At 37.7% G+C, this 19,579-nt stretch overlaps 1 protein-coding gene across 6 annotated transcripts in view; it reads left to right on the top strand.

Moving 5' to 3' along the window:
* The first annotated feature begins 2,657 nt into the window (after positions 1-2,657).
* The window catches only part of ATG4C (autophagy related 4C cysteine peptidase), an 83,892-nt gene continuing 66,970 nt past the window's right edge, over positions 2,658-19,579 (top strand). For 2 of the 6 annotated variants that reach the window (XM_032136662.2, XM_032136661.2), the window contains exon 1: positions 2,922-3,041. The gene's annotated coding sequence lies outside the window, so the exon portion shown is untranslated. Of the gene's footprint in view, positions 2,744-2,899; positions 3,042-19,579 lie in introns of those variants that run through there. The other 4 variants (XM_058430551.1, XM_032136658.2, XM_032136657.2 and 1 more) reach the window with 4 other exon arrangements.

Below are 19,579 nucleotides of genomic sequence, written 5' to 3'. Positions count from 1 at the left end.
TTCCAATGGAAATGTCCTCTCTCACTGCATTCATATTGTTTCGGTGCATGAGCATGGAAAACAGCAGATTATTTTCCATGATCATAGATTTTAAATATTTACTTGCTAGCGCTGCATAATTTAACCACTAGAGTTGGAAAGCAGTTTGTATGATAGCTGATGCCATGTCAGTGTTGCAGAATATAGTTTCCTCCTGTGATTCGTGTGAAGTTGTAAAAAGGAAAGGTACTCTACTCCTTTTTTTTCTAACCAATTAAAATTTGTTGTGGTAAATCTACAGAAAATCCAAGTCTGTAGTATACACACAATTTACTTTTGTATAATTATATAGTTATTTTAAGAATCCAAGCATTGTTTCTCATGGCCTGTTAATGCACAATACCAAAAATAAAATATATGCATTCTTGTAATCCAGGTCTTTATGAAAGTTACAAAAAGCCATCTAAACAGCTTGTTAGATGCATGCTGTCTCTCCTAAAAAAAATCAGAACAGAGTTTGGGGATTTCGAAACAAGAAACCACAGGCTATGGAATCCTGTAAGAAAACTACTTTGCTCACTCTAGTAAGTGTGCCATTTGTGATCTTATCATATCCTTTGTTTGTTGTTTTGTTATTTAGTTGTCCAAGTACATGAATGAAAAATAAATAAATCCAGCTACCTGTTTCTGTGAGAATAAAAAAATAATTTAAACCACCAAATCCATTGCAAAATTGAAAAAATTTCAAGTTTAATTTTGAACTTTTCAACTCTTCATTCTTTCTTTTCTTTTCTTATTAATTTTTTTTTGCACACAAAACAATAAACATTTTCTAAAAATACATACAAACAAAAAGATGCGTATCAAACATATTAGGAAGGTTGCACATGGGAAGACGGGGAATACAAATGGGGAGTGGGAATTAAAGAAAATAAATGAGAGAGGGACTTTATATGGATCAGTGATAATAACTCAATCCTCTATTTGACAAAGAAGAAGGAAAAGGAAGAGGAAGAAAAAGTGGGATAAAGGATCAGAAAGGGAGGAAAATAGAAAAAATTAGAGTATGACTCCAGGGTAGACCTGTTTTGTTGTCACCGGGTTGGGGTGGTTGGTCTGTTGTATTTTTCATATGTTTCGCCATGTTCGCCAGACTGGTCTCGAACTCCCAGACTGAAGTGATCAACCCGCCTCGGCCTCCCAGAGTGCGGGGACTACAGGCGTGAGCCACCACGTCCAGCCCCCACATTGCTTCTGGCCTCCGTGGTAGACCTCCCAGACGGGGCAGTCGGGCAGAGGCGGTCCCCACATCCCAGACGGGGCGGCCGGGCAGAGGTGCTCCTCACTTCTTCCCAGACGGGGCGGCTGGGCAGAGGTGCTCCTCATTTCTTCCCAGACGGGGCGGCCGGGCAGGCAGCTCCTCACTTCCCAGAGCTCTTCATTCTTGAAGGTTGTCATTCCCACGTGGTTTCACAGTCCGGTGGTATAGACTTCATATTTTATTTCTAGTTTTTAGTATAATTTCCTTTGTAATTCAGAAGCATGTCTGGTAGTCCTTGCTCCAACAAAATCTGCGGTACTGTAAAACCGCATAGGATTACATTTTACAGTAACGGTATTTCTCTTGACATCATTTAGGAGTGAAGATAAAAATTTCCACTTTATTTATTTATTTTTATTTTTATTTTTTATTTTTGAGACAGGGTCTCGCTCTGTCGCCCAGGCTGGAGTGCATAGGCACAATCTTGGCTCACCGAAAACTCCGCCTCCCGAGTTCAAGCGATTCTCCTGACTCAGCCTCCTGAGTAGTTGGGATTACAGGTGTGCGCCACCGCACCCGGCTAATTTTTTATATTTTTAGTAGAGATGGGGTTTCACCATGTTGGCCAGGCTGGTCTGGAACTCCTGGGCTCAAGTGATCCGCCCGCCTCGGCCTCCCAAAGTGCTGGGATTACAGGCGTCAGTCGCCGCGCCTGGCCAAAAATTTCCACGTTATGAAAAGCATCTTCAGACCGTCCTTTTTTCTTTTCCTTCTTCCTTTCTTTTTTTTTTTCCCCACAAAGCCTCGCTCTGTCGCCCAGGCTGGAGTGCAGTGGCGCGATCTCTGCTCACTGCAACCTTTGCCTCCCGGGTTCAAGCGATTCTCCTGCCTCAGGCTCCCGAGTAGCTGGAATTACAGGCGCCCGCCGCCAGGCCTGGCTAATTTTTTTTATTTTTTAACAGAGACGGGCTTTCACCGTGTTGGCCAGGTTGGTCTCGAACTTCTAACCTCAAGCGATCCACCCGCCTCGGCTTCCCAAAGTGCTGGGATTACAGACGCGAACCACCGCGCCCGGCTATCCTGTGTTTTAATGCTTGAAAATAATCTGAATATGGAAAATGAGTGCACATATCCCTTGATGTTTTATAAATAACCTACGGTCCTAATAATGGCTTGGCTTAGAGTTCCTTCACAACAGGATAAGAAGGCATCCTGGCTTTTTTTTTTTTTTTTTAAATCAAAGTGAGGCTTGGCTAGACTCTATCTTGGTCCCGAGTGCCAGGAAGGAGGGCCGCAATGCATGCTGGATCTTGCAGTTCCTACGCCAGAGGCAAGGGCGTGATGCCGCATGGCCTGATGGTAGTTGAAGTCCAACTGCTCAAGAGGAATTTATGGCAGCCGTAATGTGGTTTGTCTATCAGAGAGACAATGCTCACAGATGGATACTTTCTCTTGGTTCTGCGCTTGCTGCATTGGTGGATTAGCGGCTTGGGTGGCGAACAGGTGGGAAAAAGGGATGGATAAAGTTTAAGCATAGCAGAGGCCTCTACGCCGCTGCTATCGCTACTGCCAATCGCAAGGCTTTCGTATCCCGGAAGTGGCTGATCTGATGGATTTGACGCGAAGGCGGTTCCTCTTACTACGGTGGCCGGGGTGCTCAAAGTACCTGTAGCTGCGGCGCTGAAGTCGGAACGTCTGCGTGTGTGCGGGCTGCTTTTGTGGCGGCTGCTGCTAGAGCTGGAGCATTTCCCGGGTTGGTGGCTCCTGCACATTTTTACAGTTCTCCAGTCCTTCTGTTTCGGTGAGGGATCGGCTTGAGGCTAAAGGAGTCGAGAAGTTTGGGACTTAGTGTCTCTGGTCCCTGAATGACCGGGTTTCTTGGGGGGGTCTACCTTCAGTGAAGACCCTGTGACCAACTATCTGGGTTCTCTGAGGGTGTTGGCGCCTGCCTTGTCTCTCCTTTCTAATGTCATTTGTCTTCTGACTCTTCCTCGCTCTGTCCTGGGTTCCAGAGATAAACCGTAAGCCTAACTGTGGGCAGCTGTTCTTCGTTTCCTTGTGGTTTTCATAGATGTTGCAGGCAAGACTCTTTCCCCTGATCTATCGCATCCATTTGATCCCTCCTCATACCAGTGCTCTGTCGGCCCGGCTCTTTTAAAAAATAAAAAAAGGGAAATAATAATAATAACTGGATCCCCACTATCTCTCTGTTCTCATTCCTAGCCTCTTTCTCCCTTTTTGGTGTTTGTTACTGCTTCAAGCCATAACACACTGTCTTGCATATATTGATGCCTTTCCATCTAAATATTAACGTTCATTCACTTCATTTGGTTCCCGCTCACCGTGAACTCTCCCAACCCTACCCGCATCTAAGGGCTTTTGAGGTTGGAGGTGTAGAATAAATTCTTACATATGATGACTATATTCATATATGAGAACCTTCAGCGGTCAACTCAGCATCACTGCTTACTGAGTTTATATTTCTTGTGATTTCTTTGGCTTACCTGTTCGTTTTGTATTGGTTATTTACCCACATGGGGCTCACTGCTACCCTATAGTTAGAGAAGAATACCTCGTCTTGCATCTTTTTATATCCGAATTACTTAGGAGTTTTCTTATGTTTTCCTGCTTGGACCATATGTCCCCAGTGGGTTTTTGGCAATGATTTTGTGTCAGTTGATGGCAGAAAGAGACAAGGGAATGATCTTTCCTTCTTGCTTGCTTGTGACTTGTAATTAGATTATGAGCCATTGAGAGTACCCAGAGGGAATGGAAAGGCTTTGAAAGTTAAAGTCTATGTATTGTCTGAGTTTCAAATTGCTAAAGCTTCTTTGAACAGGAAGAGTTTCTATTTAGTCCAATAATCTGAGGCTATATTGAATTACCAGGTCATTCGCTATAAAATTTTTAGAACCACATGTCAAAAAGTGGCCCACGTAAGGAATTGTATAATTTAGCAAAAAGTCATTAAAAGCCATTTAATTAATGCTCTTTTTCTTTAAAATAGGATTCAAGTATTTGGAAAAATGTATTTATGGTGATTCGTTATGAAGTATTTCTAGATATTTTGATGGTTCTGGTGAACAGCATCGTATTCTGTTCACTAATGTTTTATAAAAAGGCAGAAATTTTCTGGCTTTCTGGGGAATCACGTAACTCAAATGAGTTTGCTGCTTGTTTTCTATTCCAATTATCGCATTAAAGAGGTTCTTATACTAAGATTATCATTCTTTTTTAAGCTATCAAGTGTGATCTATACATGTCAGTAAAATATAAATATTAATACTGGTACAATGTTAAATTGGGATTATTCCTAATTAATCCACAAAATGCTGAAATAGTTTCAGCTATGCTTAAGATTTGGGGCGAAATATATTTCAGAATAAATTTACTCATATAATTTTTTATTGAAAAAAATGATAAGCTAACCATTACTCAATCTTTTAATATTTTTCCTGAGATTTTATTCATTTAGTAGGCATTTAGTGACTACTTACTATTTAACTATTGTCACAAAATCACCAAAACATTTATTGGTAAGAGTATCCTCTTGTCCTCAGCTCTGCATAGATGCTTTTAAAGCATTAGCTCAGTTATTCCAACTAAGTAAGCTATTGAGTATTATTTACATTTAACAGATGAAAAGAACTGAAGCTTGAAGAATTTAAGGAATTTACTTCAGTTCTTTTCGACTCTTCCCACTGTACAATAGCTGCAAGGATTTGTGCTCTATCCTGGAATATATAAAGAGCGTTAAATCAACACATGCTTACTCAGCAGCTATTCCTACCAGACACTCTTCAAGGTGCTGGGGATATAGAGTGAACAAGAAAAGTCCCTGCTCTTAGGGAGCTTATACTCTAGCAGAATGTATGAGATGTAAACTTTGCCTTCAAGAAGCAGAAAATATAGTCAATATGTATTAGATTTTACGGGGGTGTTTTAGAATGTTAAAGGTGAGAAGAGAGATAACTAGGGAATGTTTCATGAAGATGAGATCTAATCTGGAATTTAAATAGTGGTTAGGGATTGGTAGGTAGAAATTAGGACCCTGTCTCAAAAAAAAAAAAAAACTAAAAATCTGTGATATAGAATAATTGGTGAGCCTTATAAAGCACTTTATTTTTATTTTTAGGACTATTTATAAATAAAATTGTAATATTTGACATGCATTCAATCATTTAGCATTTATTTATTAACTAGACACTCTTCTAGGCCACAATGGTATAGTAGTGAGTAAATATGGTGTTTACCCTCATAGAATTTACTATCTAACAGAGGAGGCAAACATAAATAAAATAGTCAAAGAAATTTAAAGTTACAACTGTGGTAAATGCTATTGAAAAAGAACTTGATGTTACACAGAGGAAGAACTGATCATAGAGGGGATAAGAGTGGGGATGGGGAGAGGCCAGTTAGAAGATTGTTGGAGTGGCCCATTTGAGAGATGGTATTTTGGACAAGGTGGTGGTGGTAAGATGGATTCCAGAGGTGTTCAGGAGGTGGAACTAGGTGATGGATTAGACATGGAAGGTGAGGGAGAGGAAGATTTAATTGGCTAATCTTAGGTTTTTGGCTTATATAACTGGAAGGATTGTTGCACCGTTCACTGAGGTAGAGAACATTGAAAGAGGACCAGGTTTAGGAAACATGCTTTGTTTATTAGTATTTTTTATTGTGGTAGCAGTGTTTAAGGTTAATTTCTTAGTTATTTTTTACCCTTTTGTGTCATTGTTGTAGTTTTGTATGTTTGAGTAGTACTATGCCTAAAATAGGTTTTTTTGGTATCATTTTTTCTTGACTGAGCAGGGGTGGGGTTCTACATGAAAGCATCTGGAAATATGTTGGTCTCTGTTTTGAATCTATCTGTAATATATTAAACCATGTATATGAATAGGTAACTGAATAATGCAGTTACATGCCATCTTTATTTTCACTTGAGATTTGGTAGTAAACTGGCATCTAGTTAATTTCTAACTTCATTCATTTGGTACATATATAAATATAAATGCATTAGGGAAAAATACATACTTTTGATTTTTCTCTGAAATGCTTCATTCATGTAATTTTTGAGAGCCATTGAACCCAAACAGTAGTGATTTATAGTTTATTGTTTAAATTTTACATTTCTTAGTAAAGTGGTAGAGAGTATAGAGCAAAGAGACTTTGGTGTCAGACTGCCTGGATTCACGGTTTCTATTTGCTATATACTAGCAGTATGACCTTGAAGAAGTTATACAGCTTTTCCAAGCCTTTTTTTTTTTTTAATTTATAAGATGAGGATAATAATAGTGCCAGCCTTATAGAATTGTTGTGAGAATTAAATGAGATGATATATGTACATAGGTTAATAAAATACTTCGTACAGATTTTAAGTGTTTATTATCATTATTATTATAGTGATACTGGGTTCAAGATCATCTTGACTCCTGTGACACCATTTTAATTCTAGGATACCTTGTAACTAATAAAACTCAAGTTGAGAAAAAAAATTTATTTGGTATTTAGATTTGGAGAAAATATATAAAATAGTTTTGCTTATTCACTATTGTCCCAGATAAACCAGCACATAACATCTTTCACAGAGTTCCGAGATTATGTGTAGTTTACAGCTGTGATAGAAAACTTATGGTGATTAGTTTGTGATTACTTATTGTTTGTTAGGATTATTACCTTTATTTTTAGCCAAACCTTTTCGAAGTTTGAACTTGCTTTTAGCTCTTATGAATAGGGTGAAGAGTAGTTAGGCTTTATGAAGTCTGATCAGCTGCTCTAAAATCAACCTAACTTCTACTTTTTCTCTTATTTTTTTCTTTTTACTTTCAAACCTGTAAAAACATTGAAATGCTAGTATGACAAATGCCTGTATATCCTTTTACCTAGATTCACTAGTTGTTAACATTGTGCCTCTTTTGCTCTCATTCCTTGCTGTTAGACAAGTGCTGTTGCTCTCTCTATAAATACACACAGACACACACACACACACATTTTTTCTTGCTGAACTATTTGAAAGTAAGGTGGAAACGTGACACTTTACTCCCAAATAATTCATCATGCATTTCCTAAGAACTAGCACATTTTCTTACATAACTATAATGCCATTAGCATATCCAAATAATTTAACCTTGATATGATAATATTGTCTAATGTGCAGTCCACATTCAACAATTAGATTTTTCCAAATATCCCAGTAATGTCATTATACCATTACAAAAATACCAAATCCAATTAAAGACATTAATTGTATTTAGTACTTATATGTCTGTTTTATCTAGAATAGTCTTTATCTTTTCTTTCTTTTTTTGTCTTCAGGTAGAATGCCTCACAAAATTGATTTATCTGATTTTTTTCCTCACAATTAGTTTCAGATTGAAGAGTTGTGGGTTTTTCTTTTTTTTTCTTTTTCTTTTTTTTTTTTTTTTACTATTACATGGGTGATGTTTTGAACTTTCCATTTAATCATATTAGGATTAACATAATGATGGTTTATTCCATTATTGGTGATTAAGTTTGATCACTTAGTTTAGCCAGATTTTGAATCAGCCATATTCTGAAAGTATGTTTTCCCTTTTGTATTTAGTAATCTGTAGGGGTGATGAATTGAGGTCATGTGGATATTCTGTTTTGCAGGTTTTGTTTTCCTATCCAGTGATGTTAGTAGTCATTGATAAAAGCATTGGTGGTTGCCAAATAGTGATTTCCCCCTTCTGTCATTCCTACATATATTTGCTGACTCTCTTCTCTAAATAAGAGCTTTCTCTTCTTTTTTATTTTAGTATCACTATGTACCCAAGTATCCTTTTTTCAAAATCTATGCAGTGTGTTATAATTTGCTACCATCATTCCTTTTGGTGATTAAATTATCTCAGATCTGGTCAGTAGTAGATCCTTCAAGCTGGTTCCCATGAACTTTGGATATGTCCACATTGGTGTTTGAGCACTTTCTTACTCATATTTGCACAATAAGATGTTCCAGCCTCACCTTGTAAATTTCCTGCTCAGTACATGGAATCAGCCATTTTACCACAGAGTCCTGGTTTATTTTAGTGGAAAATGATTCTTAGAAACCAAGATCTGGGCCGGGCGTGGTGGCTCACGCCTGTAATTTCAGCACTTTGGGAGGCTGAGGCGGGTGGATCATGAGGTCAGGAGATCGAGACCATCCTAGCTAACACAGTGAAACCCCATCTCTACTAAAAAATACAAAAAAAAATCAGCCGGGCGTGGTGGCAGGCGCCTGTAGTCCCAGCTACTAGGGAGGCTGAGGCAGGAGAATGGCGTGAACCCGGGAGGCGGAGCTTGCAGTGATCCGAGTTCGCGCCACTGCACTCCAGCCTGGGCGACAGAGTGAGACTCCGTCTCAAAAAAACAAAACAAAACAAAACAAAAAACAAAAAAACAAAACAAAACCAAGATCTGGTTATTGAATATGCTCTTTGCTACTTGGGTGTCATTGGTTCTAGACCGTTTAAATGGACATGCATATACACTTTTTTTTTTTTTTTGAGACAGAGTCTTGCTCTTGTTGCCCAGGCTGGAGTGCAGTGGCGGATCTTGCCTCACCGCAACCTCTGCCTCCCGGGTTCAAGTGATTCTCCTGCCTCAGCCTCCCGAGTAGCTGGGATCACAGATATGTGCCCACCACACCCAGCTAGTTTTGTATTTTTAGTAGAGACAGGGTTTCTCCATGTTGGTCAGTCTGGTCTCGAACTCCTGACCTCCGGTAATCCGCACGCCTCGGCCTCCCAAAGTGCTGGGATTACAGGCGTGAGCCACTGTACCCGGCCAACATATACATTTTTTAAGAAATCATGAGTTCATAGGATACCTTCAATTCAAATTCAACACTGCAGAGTTCTCATCACTTCCTTCCAATTCCTGTTTATAGCTCTGTTTTCCCAAAGAGAGAATTCTGATTCTCAATTATATCACTATTTTTACTCATCTAACCTATCCTACAACACACATAAAATAGTTTGAGAATTACTAGACTGACTGATACTGCTTCCAGCAACAGATTTACCAAGTAAAGATTTCTTTGCCATTTTATGTTCTTAGAATATATCCCACTAAAGGTATATATAGTCAAAATAGGTGTTCAAAGTCATATGAATTATTTTTCTGTGTGATTATGTTATGAATGTAAAATATAGTTAGGTTCCTACCAAATTACTTTTTAATAGACTCTTTGTAAAATCAGTTATCTGTAAAACTACTAAAGTGACATAATTTAAAACTTTATAATATATAGTTATAGGGAACTCTAGAACAGTTATATCAGCTGGAGAATATTCAGTTTTAAGACTTGTAAGGCTCTAAACTTGTAGCTCTATTTTTTCAGCTATAATAATATTTAAAATTAGGAATGCAAGAAAAGTGACATCAAGTGATTCCATTTGTAAACCAAAACAATTGTGTTTGTGAACATTTTAAACAATGCTCTTCTTTTAACTGATGATACAATTCAAGCATTAATCTTTAAGAATAGACATAATTGTTGGGGGTACTTTAACTAATTCCCAAGTAATAGGCCTAATGTTTTCCTGTATTTATAACCAGAATGGAAAGATTTATGTTTTTCGTTAAGTCCTTCTTCTTTGTATTTGAAGAATGCTTGTTGTGACTGTATTTTACCCTGTGATATTATTCATGTGTGAATATTCTCATTGGAAAGGGGGAAAATATGTCTCTTAATAGTTATGATACTTTATATCTCTATTGTGAGATATAACCACGTTCAGCCTTATGGTTAGTTATAACCATCTTGCTTATTAGAATGTAAGATTAATGAGGGCAGGAACTGGGTTTCATGGCTCATTGTATCTCCCTCAGTGCCTTGTAGGAGTAACCACTCAAATACTTGATGAATAAACGTGATATTTTGTGTTTAAATTACATGTAGTACTAGCTTCAGTAATATGGAAGCACCTTTTTTTTTGGCAAGAGTAACTAATATAATGGGTCTTGGAAATGGTCTTATCCATTGTCGTAGTCTGTCTTTCATTGCTTATAACAGAATAACTGAAACTGGGTAATTTATGTAAAAAAGGAATTTATTCCTTATAGTTACGAAAGCTGAAATGTCCAAGGTTGAGGAGCTGCATCTGGTGAGGGCCTTCTTGCTGGTGGGGACTCTGCAGAGTCCTGAGGTGGTGCAGGGCATCACATGGTGAAGGAGCTAAACACACTAGCTCTGGTCTCACTTTGTCTTCCTATAAAGCCACCAGTCCCACTCCTCTGATAACCTGTTAATCCATTAATCCATGAGTGAATTTATTTATGAGGGCAGAGCCCCAATTACCCAGTCATCTCTTAAAGGCACCATGATAACATTTGTATTTGCTTATTACATACCTCAAGATCACTGTATCTCAAACTGAATTTCCTATCTTCACCTTAGTCTTCTCTACTTGGGTTTCCTCTTTCAGCTAATGGAACCATTATCCTCCTAGACGTTAGACCTGAAATCTCATAGTCACTTTAGTCTCCTCTCTGGTATGTGGGCTTATACACATCCATATATTTGTATGATATTGCTAGGTCTACCATGTCAACTTGTTACTTTTATCTACTCTTTTCTTTTTTTTTTTTTTTTTTAAGATGGAGTCTTGCTTTGTCGCTCAGGCTGTCGTACAGTGGCACGATCTTGGTTCACTGCAACCTCTGCCTCCGGGGTTAAAGCAGTTCTCTGCCTCAGCCTCCTGAGTAGCTGGGATTACAGACACCCGCCACCATGCCCGGCTAATTTTTATATTTTTAGTAGAGACAGGGTTTCACCAACTTGGCCAGGATGGTCTTGAACTCCTGACCTCGTGATCCACCTGCCTCAGCCTCCCAAAGTGCTGGGATTACAGGTGTGAGCCACCACGCCCGGCCTTATCTACTCATTTCTAATCCTTTCACCAGTACCCTGATTGAGGTTCTCATTACCACTCGTAGACAGTCTTCTGATCAGTTGAAGGAATTGGGACATTTAATGTCGAAAAAAGATTGGGGGCTAGGGAGGTTAGGAGGTAAGTCTTTAAATATCAGATGGGCTGTCCAATGAAAGGATTAGTTTAAGAGGTTACAACCAGGACCAGTTAGTGAAAATAATGTGTAGACAGAAACTTGGTTCCACATAGTATGATTTTAGCAAATCTAGTTGTTTAAAATTAGCAGGTATCATGTAGTTACTATGGATACTCTAAAACAGTTATGGATGCTCTAGAACAGATATGAAAATACACAGTTTAAAACATTATCAGGCTTTTACATTTATAGCGTATTTTGAGTTTAGTACAATATTCATTTAGTACTGACCTCCCTTTTCTAGAAGTAAGTGTTCAGTCAGAGGCTGAGGGACTGCAGTTGGCAAGGATGTTGTAAAGGAGATCTTTTTACTGTATAGTGGTTGAACCCAAGTAGTAGCTGGTTATTAGTGAGTCTAAACCAGAGAGCAGATCACAGCTCTCAGGATGGTAGTGATTTTTTTTTTTTTTTTTGAAACGGGGTCCTGCTCAGTCGCCCAGGCTGGAGTGTAGTGGCACGATGTCGGCTCACTGCAAGCTCCACGTCCCAGGTTCACGCCATTCTCCTGCCTTAACCTCCCGAGTAGCTGGGACTACAGGCGCCCGCCACCACGCCCAGCTAATTTTTTGTATTTTTAGCAGAGATGGGATTTCACCGTGTTAGCCAGGATGGTCTCGATCTCCTGACCTCGTGATTCGCCCGCCTCAGCCTCCCAAAGTGCTGGGACTACAGGCGTGAGCCACCGCGCCCGGCCGTGATTTTTTTTATTCTTTAAATTTACACATTTTCTTTCACTACTCCTCTCCACCCAAGTACTGTTGATTAGGAAAGATTAGTGATAGCTTGTATTGTGTGAGACAATGGTCAAGAACTACTGTTAATATTAATACTTACTAGTGCCAGGCACAGTGGCTCATGCCTATAGTGCTAGAACTTTGGGAGGCTGAGGTGGGCGGATCGCTTGAGGTCAGGAGTTTGAGATCAGCCTGGGCCACATGGCAAAACCCCGTCTCTACAAAGAATAGAAAAAAGTAGCCAGGTGTGGTGGTGCCTGCCTGTAGTCCCAACTACTAGGGAACTGAGGTGGGAGGATTACTTGAGTCTGGGAGATCAAGGCATTTGGCACTGCACTCCAGCCTGGGCAACAGAGTAAGACCTTGTCTCAAAAAAAAAAAAAAAAAAAAGAAAAAAAAAAGAAACAACCAAAAAAGCAAACAAAAAACCAACATACACACAAAACACCAAAAAACAAAAAAAGTATTAGTTATTAGATGCTTTGTAAATTCTCTTTCAGTCCTGAGATTCTTACATCCTTCATTTCTTGTAGGGGTTAATTATACTTTGTTGATTAAGTGGTTTGACTCTTTACCTCTTATATAAAGATAGCAGTCTATATAAGACTCTATAAGTCTCTATATTAACTCACGGTGTTTACCTCTTATATAAAGACTACTAGCTCTATATAAGAGGTTAACACCGTGAGTTAATATTAAGAGCTTGGAAAGTTGCGTTTTGAAGTGTGGAGGCTCCAAGTATTCGTAGTTCCCTTTGACTTATCAGAGGTTACTAAGAACCTGACATAATTAAAATATATTTATCAAACAACTGTGTGGTAAATATTATGTTCTTCTTAGAGATAAGATCAAGGCTTAAGGCTATCTTAAAACAGCCTAGCTGTCATTAATAATTCTTATTTTGGTCTTCAGGTACGTGATTGAGGTCATTTAAACTCCTTACGTCTTATTTAGGTTGGTTATGATGATGACTTTGCACAGTCTGTGAAGATGTAATATGCAGTGCTGCAGAAGTGGAGGTTTTTGCCACAAGCCGGGTGTGAGGAACTTGGTAGAAGTTATGTGTGACCATAAATGTGTGTCTGCTTTTATACTTAGTTTCTTTCATGTATATTTTACTCGTTAGATTTAAGGGAAGAATGCATTGGTATTTTATTTAAGTCATCATTATAAAATAGCTGTGCATTGATTCAGTGTTTTTTATTGGAGGAGGTGATCCTTAGGAGTCCTAAGAATGTTTGTAAGATTTTTCTTGAGGCAAAACTATCTTATTAGTCTCTCTGCTATCAGCCCTTTATTCTTCTTTTAAAAGCCATTTTCTGAACCTGCATGTCCTGCCTTTATTGTGTTGCTGTTCCTTTTTTCCGTCTTTTTGTCATTATCTCTTACTGCCATCTACCTTGCCTACCCCTTAGCTCTGAGAGGGGACACTGCACATAAATATTACTATTGCTCTCCCCTTCATATTTGCCACTTTTTAAAAACATAAGGAAAAGAAGGTACAAACTGACCATTCATAGAGTACAAGTTCAGTGCATGAAGATAGAAGACTGGCAGGTATCGGTGAAGAGAAGGAATAGAAATGGACATAATAATTGATGTTTCTGTAAACAAAGAAGAGGGAGAGAAGAAATGAGAGCAGAGATGATAGCCCATTGTATTAGAGACCTTCAAGATCAGATAAGGGATTGATATTTCTTACTAAAAATGCAAGCAGGTAGAAAAGGTTACGTATAATAGATAAAAAACTTAGAGTAGACTTCACAGTTCATTTTATTTGATGATATGGCTAAAAGCACATAAAAATTCTAAATCAATATCTATATTTCATCTAGCAGCAGAATACTATTAGAGGAAAGTGCCTGAGCATTCGCAAATTCCAGAGGTCTGCGGTGTTTTTACCCATTGCACTATGTGACTGAGATGTATTCCATAGACTTAATCCCTAAAGTTCTGCCAGGAGCATTTACTTGGCCTTAAATCCTCAGTGGATAAAGTAGTCTTCTTATTGCTAGATGGGAGAGGCTGATTACCTTCACCTGCCCTTCTTGTACATTGATTTGAGTACTCTTTACATTTATCAGTTTACAATTTTTTGACTATCTTAATGCATGGTTATTGGTTAGAAAAGTGACTCTCTAAAAATGACATCTGGGTCTCAATCGATAATTTTCCTATCAGATGTTGTAGCTCTGCTCTCCAAAAGAATTCTGCTTAGTCTTCACTGTGCTTTTTGTATCATTAACAGTAAAGTTAGGAATAAACCTCATCTGTTAGCTTTATCTTTGCTTACTGAGATAGGATAAAATAGTTTTCTTCTCTTTAATACTATTATCATCTAATTAAAATGGATGTGTTAGAATGTTAACAATGCACAGAAATGTGAAGATGGCAGATGATAAGGTTGTTGTAGTATGTATTAGTAAAGAACATCTGCTTGAAAAAAGATTTAGTAATTTTTCTAAGTCGGGGATGGTGATTGGTGTCTGTAGTCCCAGCTACTTGGAAGGCTGAGGCGGGAGGATTGCTTGAATGCAGGAGTTTAAGTCTGCAGTGAACTATGATTGTGCCACTGCACAGTCCATCCTAGGCAACAGAGGGAGACCCCTTTTTACTTAAAAAAAAAAAAAAAAGGAGGGGAGATTTAATAATTTCTCATAGTTTTTAAAGAAGTAGTTCATAAGCACCTTCTAAAAATAGTTTGGAAATTGTGAAGTATATTATTTTGATGCTTTCCAGACTGAGAATCTAATGACACCACAGAGAATAAACAAGAATTTTGGCATATCAGTTAATCACTGGGGCAGTGAAACCAGGCATTTTAACTGCTACAGGGATTGAAATATACTGACAGAGAAGACATCCTATTACAAAATTCCTAATTTTATAATTATGGCTAAATTATTACGTTTCTTTATGCTTTGTAGTCAAATGCATTTTAATTTTTTTTTTTTTTTTAACAAAAGGAGGCAAGCGGTTTCCTCATTTGTGTGGCTTTTTTTGTTTTTTTTTTTGCTCATTTGCAGTTAAACTAAAAGTACTGTTTGTCTTGCTTTCCTTGGCTTATCTGACACAAATATAAATAAAATATTTTAATAGAACAAAGCATTAATTTATTAATTTTTCTCTTTCCAAATGTTACCCCATTTATTTTAAGGAGAAACAAAAATTATGAATTAACAAGGAATAATCCTCCAAGTTACTTTATTTAGCTAGAGTTGCCATGGGGAATTAAATTGAGGAAGTTAAATGTTCACATGACTAAATAGCTGAATCTGATGTCTCTAAGAACCACAAGAATAAGGTTCTTTATCTTAAAAAGGAGAAAAAAAATGTCTCAGCATTTTAACTTTATCAGCTGTTTAGGAATTTTGTAATAGGATGTCTTCTCTGTCAATTTTCTAGTCCAGCAGTTTCAGTTGTATTGTTAGAATTTAATATAACCTGGTTATATTTGTAATTTAGTGTATTCAATTTTTTATTTGAGCAGTTTACTTTTGAATAATTTCGATGTTTTTTAAAAGAGGCTCAGTGTGAACAATTTAAATAATAAAGAGAAATACAAAGAGGAAAGTCAAAGTAGAGGTTCATTTCTTAGATGCCAACATTATGGGCTGGGTGCAGTGGCTCACACCTGTAATCCTAGCATTTTGGGAGGCCAGCGCGGGCGAATCACCTGAGGTCAGGAGTTCGAGACCAGTCTGGCCAACATGGTGAAACCCCGTCTCTACTAAAAATACAAAAATTAGCTGGGCATGGTGGCACATACCTGTAATCCCAGCTACTCCCGAGGCTGATGCAGGAGAATTACTTGAAACTGGGAGATGGAGGTTGCAGTGAGCTGAGATCACACCATTGCACTCTGGCCTGGGCAACAGAGCAAGACTCTGTCTCGGGGAAAAAGAAAAAAAAAGAAACTAACATTATGAACTTCTAGACATTGTTTTATGTATATATGTACATGTGTGGGCATATGTATATACATATATGATATTTATGTGTCGACATGCGTAAGTTATATTCATGCTGTTCCCCTTTTTTTCTCACTCTATGCCCTCGATATCTTTTTATAGTGATAAATATAGATCTATATAATTATAATATGTATATGCCTTAATTTAGTCATCAGCAGATGATTTTACGTCTGTTAGTGCTGGCTATGCTATTCTCTGCCATCAGAGTTAATAATTTGAGAAATAATTATGTTACTGTTTATGAGTTAATAATTTGAGAAATAGTTATGTTATTGTTAATTATGCTTGTTTTTTCAGGATTGGCAGTTTGATCTCTTGTGATGAAAAAAATTCATTTAATGTACATTTCTTAGGTCTAGTAAGGTTGAAAATATTTTGTATGTTTATGGCCTTTTTCTTTTTCCAATTGCCTTTTTTTCTGTTTAGGTTTTTCCTTATCGATTTATAAGACCTTTTGGTATATTAAGGACATTAACTGTTTATCTATGTAACTGGTAACTGGTATTGAACTTTTTTCCTTATTGTTGGATTGTAACAACCTTATACTGTTTTTCTTCTTTCTCTACAAAGTTTTCATTTTTATTTAATTACATTTTCCTGTCTGATTTCTGGTTTTGTATACCATGCTTAGAAAAACCTTTTTTTTTTGAGATAGAATCTTGCTCTGTTGTCCAGGCTGGAGTGAAGTAGCACAATCTCAGCTCACTGCAACCTCCACCTCCTGGGTTGAAGCAATTCTTCTGCCTCAGTCTCCCAAGTAGCTGAGATTACAGGCGCGTGCCACCACGCCTGGCTAACTTTTTTGTATTTTTAGTAGAGACGAGGTTTCACCATGTTGGCCGGGCAGGTCTTGAACTCCTGACCTCAGGTGATCCACCCACTTTGGCCTCCCAAAGTGTGGGGATTACAGGCATGAGCCCACCGTGCCCAGCCAGAAAGGCCTTTTCTACCCCAAGATTTAAAAAATAATTTAAATCTATGTTTCCTTGAAATATGTGCACATATGTGTTTGCATTTGTATTTAAATATTTGATTCATCTAGAATTCATCATTTCTTGAGGTAGTCATCTAGCTTTATTTTAAAAACTGTCTATCTTATTGTTTTAGCATTATTTATTAAATTAGCCATCTTTTCTCACTCGTGTAGTTATTTTTCGTATTAGGTACTAAATTCTTGAATATGCTTGGGTTTATATTTGTGCTCTCCATTATGTTTTATTCAGTGTTATCCTGTGCTAATAAGAAAAGTAAATTTAAATAGTACTAAACTTTACTGTAGTTTTATAGTGTGTTTTAATATGTGGTAAGGCAACTCTCCTCTTCAATCGGAATTTTTGGTTATCCTTTATAAAGTGTCTCAATTTGTAATACTTTCCAACATGGCTCAAGGGATCATCTTTCAAAATAATCTCCGATTTCTCCAAAGTTAAGAGTTTTAGAAACAGCCATTTTAATATTTATTTTTTTTTTGGAGACAGAGTCTTGCTCTGTTGCCCAGGCTGGAGTGCAGTGGCACAGTCTTGGCTCACTGCAAGCTCCGCCTCGCAGGTTCAAGTGATTCTCCTGTCTTAGCCTCCTGAGTAGCTGGGATTACAGACGTGCACCACCATGCCTGGCTAATGTTTGTATTTTTAGTAGAGATGGTGTTTCACCATGTTAGTCAGGCTGGTCTCGAACCCCTGACCTTGTGATCCACCCACCTTGGCCTCCTAAAGTGCTGGGATTATAGGCGTGAGCCACCGCTCCTGGCTATTTATTTATTTTTGAGGCAGTATCTTGTTCTGTCGTCCAGGTTGGAGTGCAGTAGCACAATCATCGCTTACTGCGGCCCTGACTTCCTCAGCTCAAGTGATCCCCCAGCCTCACCAGTAGATGGGACTGTAGGCACACGCCACCATGTCTGGCTAATTTTTAATTTTATAGGGAGAAAAACTCACTATGTTGTCCAGGCTGGTCTTGAAAACTCCACTCCAGCAGTTCTCCCCTTCGGCTTCCCGAAGTGTGAGGATTGCAGGTGTGAGCCACCACACCAGGCTCCATTTAAATTTTTGTTACAGAAATACAGTGGGTTTCAATCTTTACAGAAAAATGGAATTTAATTTTAGTCATATGAAAAGTAACTATGCTGAATTATTTATTAAACTAGCAACAACTCATCTTTAGCTTAACCTTATGATAATAATTTTATCGTTCTCAACTACTCTATCTAACAATGATAATGAAAGTATTTTCATAGAATAGTTAAGGATGTGTTCCAAAGGCATTTCAATTGTTTCAAGTTTGGGGGTAAAGTTACTCTGAGTAAATAGTGTAGCTACATAGCAGGAGTTTTGGCCAAAAATAATGAAATAACAACTCAACAATTTATTCCACTCTAAGTGCCTTTGAGGTTAGAATATTTGTTTCATTAATTTCTGTATCTATCACAGCATCTTAATTTTTAATTTTAATTTTTGTGGGTACATAGTAGGTGTATATATTTATGGGGTACGTGAGATGTTTTGATATAGACATGAAATGTGTCATACTTACATCATGAAAAATAGGGTATCCGTTCCCTCAAGCATATATCCTTTGTATTACAAACAATCAAATTATGCTCTTTTAGTTATTTTTAAATGTTCAATTAAATTATTATTGACAATAATCCCCCGTTGTGCTATCAAACACTAGGTCATATTCATTCATTCTTTTTTTTTTTTTTGTACCCATTAACCATTCCCACCTCTCCCCAACCCTCTCATTACCCTTCCTAGCCTCTGGTAACCATCCTTCTACTCTCTGCCTCCATGGATTTGTCACAGCATCTTATCTTGCTTATGTATTTACTTAGGCGTCATTATCTAAGATACAGACTTCCCCATATAACATGTCTAATTGCTCACTGTCTTCATTTTTTCCCCATCCAGTTTAAGGCATCTTGGTTTTCACACTTGCTGAGGACTGTCCAGAGTATTCCGGATGGCTGGTGATGGGAACTGCCTGAACCAAAAAGTCTTCCCTGTGGCCTTCTTTCTTTCAGACTTAGAAAGAAGATACCTGCATGCACATACTCTCATTTAAAAATTTTGGATCTAGAAGATCAAGCTTGGTGGCTTTTTAAAAATAATTTTTTTAAATTCTAAAAATAATAAATGTTTTTGTATAAGATTTGGAAAATGTGGGCAACTGTGGTATAAAAATAACCACAGAGAAACTACTTTTAACATTTTGCTATACTTCTTTCTTACTTTCTAACTCCCTTCATTCCCCCTCCGCTGTCCCTGCCCTTGCCTGTGTCATATGACACATAAGTTTCAGATCCTGCATAGTGTTTCCCAATTTTAGGAGACATTTTTAATGGGTGCCTAATCCATCATGTGGGTGCACTATATATAATTCACACATTTTATAAACTCTTTTCCTTTTCTTGCTTTTCCAGATTTTGCTAAATTATGTATGCAGTTTTCTTGAGGAAAATTCTTCTTTCCTTTTCTTTATTCTAGTGTCAGTTAAAAAAAAATTCTAATTCTGGTGAGAGTGCTGCTAGTGATATACCTATATTTCGTATCAGTTCACTG

Source organism: Hylobates moloch, unplaced genomic scaffold (assembly GCF_009828535.3).
Source record: "Hylobates moloch isolate HMO894 unplaced genomic scaffold, HMol_V3 SCAFFOLD_18, whole genome shotgun sequence".
NCBI classification, from domain to species: domain Eukaryota; kingdom Metazoa; phylum Chordata; class Mammalia; order Primates; family Hylobatidae; genus Hylobates; species Hylobates moloch.
The sequence above is the reverse complement of the archived record's forward strand: the minus strand, read 5'-3'. Positions and strand labels throughout refer to the sequence as shown.